The 3993-nt window shown below is 45.4% G+C and overlaps 1 pseudogene; it reads left to right on the top strand.

The window, feature by feature from the left end:
* The window catches only part of LOC101592044, a 16628-nt pseudogene extending 12933 nt beyond the window's left edge, over positions 1 to 3695 (top strand).
* Positions 3696 to 3993: the final 298 nt, after the last annotated feature.

Here is a 3993-nt window from a genome sequence, read left to right as displayed (position 1 = left end):
GGTACAGGGCTACAGGATAAATCCTGAGGGTACTTGACTGACCTTATCATATACAAAAGTTACATTTCTTATTATATAGGTCTTGCTTTATCTTGGTCTTAACCATCCAGCAGAAAAGTATAAAAACAAGTATATAAAGTAAAGCCATATTAATATGATGAGCTGTAAAAGGCTCAAGTCAATAACTTCTGAGGATAACCCACTAATATTATAGACTTCTAGACAGTGTTGGATTGTTTAGCTGAATTCAAACACCTATAGTATTTAGATGCCAATAGAATACCCACCTTTGACAAGACTAAACAAAAAAAAAAAGGAGGATACAAAGGAAAGATCATTTTGTATTTATATATACAAAATAGGATAGATATACAGCTACTTTCGCTTAATTCAATGAGAAGAAAGAGGTGTACTAATAGTGTTTGGACAGGATATCCTGTCTGCTTCTTGTACTATGGATAACCACAGAGAGAACAAGAAGATAACAATGTACAATGTATTGATTATCAAAACTGTCCTATTAATCAGCTTTGAAACTGTCTCATTCATATTTGTTTCTCAATAAAATTAAAATAAAAAACTTCTAAAATAGAATAAATAAATAAAATTAAATGCCCTGCCATCAACCCTGACTAGAGTGTCATTCCTTCATATAAAATAATAGATCATTGCAATTAGGACCCCCACTCCCAGGTGGGCCCAAAAGTCTGGGCAAGGTTAGAGAAGCTACAGCATGCACACATGAAACACTTGCTATACATCCTCACAGAGGCATTTCATGAGGGCCAGCTCCTGTAATCCCAGCTCTTGGGAGGCTGTAAACAGGCGGATCACTATGAGTCCCATCTAGTACTGAGATCCTAAAGACCCTGTTGACCTTTCCCTAAAATACAAAAATAAATAAATATTATGAGTTGATATTTTTTTCCTGAAGACTATTTACAAGAACGTGGTTTTTTTTTTTTAAAAAAAAAAAAAAAAAAAAAAAAACCACATTGGTTAAAAGACTTCTCAATACCAAGCAAGAAAGAGTTTAAATTCAGGGTACATAATACTTCTTTTAAAGGAAAATTTGGACCCTGAGAAGCATTTGTGTAACTTGTACCACATTTTTGCCTATTTTAGATGTTTATTTAGATGCCTATTTAGATGGGCATGGTGGCGCATGCCTGTAATCCCAGCTCTTGGGAGGCTGTAAACAGGCAGAGTCCAATCTGGTAGTGAGACCCTGAACACCCTGTAGACCCTTCCCTAGAATACAAAAAAAAAAAACTAAGAAAAAAGATGCATTTCACGGAGGGGGATGGGCAGCCTCGCCAGGGTCCCCAGATTCCATCTGCTGTAGATTTGTGCAGGGAATCAAATGCGATCTCCTCCCAAGTGGGCATTACGGTGTTTCTGGCAGCCATCTGCTCATCACTGCACAAGCATGAGGAGACACCCCCGGACTCCAAGTAGCCAGAGCTTTTCCAGGTGCCAACAAGGTCTATAGCACAGGCGTGCATTTTCAGAATGTCACAAGGCGCAGATAAACCTGTGTCCGTAAAGTATGCATGGTGGAGGCGTGAACACAGCCTGAGTCTTCTTTCTTCCTGCGGAAGTAGAGGGCGGCAGTGCGCTCAGCACATACTGTCCCTGAAACTCTGGTGGAAGGTGTACAGTACGATGTTCACTTGGTTCATGGTGGGGAGCGCAGGGAGGCTCCCAATACACATGCTGACCAATCAGTTATACGTAACTAGATTCATGTGTGTCCTAAGCCTTGACCATAAAAAGGAAGCTCAAAAACTCTATGGTGCAAAGAATGAAGAGAGGATGTTGCTACATTTGATAGTTTCCTAAATATTTCAAGCTTGTGGAGTTCTAGGGAACACACTGTATCTCCTCCCAGTGATTGTCAAAGGTCAACTTTAATTGTATTTGAATCTTGATAGTTCAGTGGAATGAATTGGCATTATAAAGATCAATCTTGGGAACATCACTGAGCTACATAATAAAATGGTCTGTTATAATTATTATGGGGCAGACTCTTCCTCTGCCTCTTCCCCTTCCTTCCCGTAACCTCCTGAACAATGCAATGCCAAACACCTCAGTGGCTGGGGGTGGGAGGTGCTGGACCCCAGGCAGCTTGAGGAGGTGTCCACACGGTGTCAGAATCCACATGGAGCAGGCATTGCCAGCCTGGGAGTAGAGCTCAGGTGAGCTGAGGGAGGGGTGCAGCACTGGGTGGCATGGCGAGAGATGCCAGGGCATAGACCTAGAGTGTGTCCACGCAGGAGGGCACTGGTAGAGATGCGAGGTTGGTCACAGGCAGGGGGGATAGCGCGGCTAAGTGTATTAAGGATAGCAGGCGCCAGGTTTGGCATTGCGGGGAAAAGGAGTTGCAAGTGAACAAGTGCTGAGGTACGGAGCTGCAAGGAGAGGTGGCAGTGCGGGTCCTGGATCTTCTTGGTGATGAAGGCCCTGGAAAGGGACAGGCATGTGTGCCTACATGTGGCCCCTGGCGCAGCCCAGCAGGAGGCTCTGGGATCAGAGACCCCCACAGGCACATGCAGCCCCAGACCTTAGCTTCCCCTTTCAGTCTCTAATGAAAGGGACCAGAGTTGCCGAGAAGTGACTGTTTCCGGGGAGAGCAGAGGAAGCCAAGGTGAGCCTTGGGTGTCTTGGCCTGCCTGGAAGTGAGAGGGTCCGACAGCGACAGGAGAGCATCTGCGGAGAGCAGAGACGGTGTGAAGGAGCTCCGGCTGGCCAGGGTGGAAAGCTCTGAGCGTCAGACACAAAGGGTGGCATAACACTGCACCTCATTAAGGAAAAAGCTGACCAAACTAAAAGTCTGAGGAGGAATAAGATATTTATATAATTTCAAAATACTTTTCCACAAAACAGATAGAATTACTTATCAGGAATATTATACATGCACTATTGCTCCGCCCCTTTCATCCGGGAAAAAAATAACAAGTTCAAGGAAGACAAGCAGAGAGCCCGGATGGCATTTGCAAGGGGAACAAAGAAAGGATAAAGATGCCAGTCTGTGAAATTAAAGTTCAAAAAGAAAAGAACAAGAAAGAAATTAAAGTTCATCTCGCAAACATTCATTCCAGGAAAGCAGCCTTGCTACATGAGGCCAGTAAATACGTGGAACCAGTGACTCTCTGAAAGCCAGGATGCCTGGCCTCCGCCTCGCCCGCCCGAGAGCTCCTGCTGCAGCAGGTGCGTGCTGTGCAGGAGTTTGTCCGCCCGGAGGAGAATCGCTCGCTCCCAGTGCAGAGAATGTCAGGGAAGCCTCCTCCCGACTGAATGCCACTGCAATATCCACCACAGCGCTTGAGGAATGTGTGAAGGTAGCGAACGCCGAGTTTACGCCTGAGGTGTTTCACCTCACTACCTGGATTCTCCTTGGTTTCTCCTGTGCCACCTTCTCCCTTTCAAAGGCTGAAACATCTGTCAGTCACCTGGGTCTTGCAGTTCAGAGAGGAGCAGCGAAGAACCAGTGTGTGTACCTCACGGACTCTCCCGAAGAACCTACTCAGACAGACTCCTGTAATGATGATACTCCCCTTGAAGACCTCGACAGGCTCATTCACTGCTCAAGACTCGTTACTGGAGATTTGGCATCAGCCGCCATTCTTGAAGAAAGCAGGCGTGTGGCCCAAAAGAAATTTGAATGGGAAGATCCTCTTCCATCCTTTTCCTAAGGAAACTGAAGTGCTGAACTTCCTCTTAATCTTGCTATGCAAATGCTGTTGTAATTGAACTGGTTCTAGAGAGTAGTTTTCACACTTTGCTTAGGGTTTCTTGCACTTTACAGAATATTGCAAAACAAATAGAAAACCAACCCTGGGGAAAAAAAAAACCAAAACCCTGGGCTGGGGAGATAGCTCAGCAGTCTAAGGGCTGCCTGGCAAGCCAAAGATCCAGGTTTGATTTCCAGTACTGCATGCTGGGCTGGCCCCAGTCACCCAAACCGGGCATGGTGGTACACGCCTGTAATGC

This window comes from Octodon degus, unplaced genomic scaffold (genome assembly GCF_000260255.1).
Source record: "Octodon degus isolate 3935 unplaced genomic scaffold, OctDeg1.0 scaffold00054, whole genome shotgun sequence".
NCBI classification, from domain to species: domain Eukaryota; kingdom Metazoa; phylum Chordata; class Mammalia; order Rodentia; family Octodontidae; genus Octodon; species Octodon degus.
This window is presented reverse-complemented; position numbering and strand designations above follow the sequence as displayed.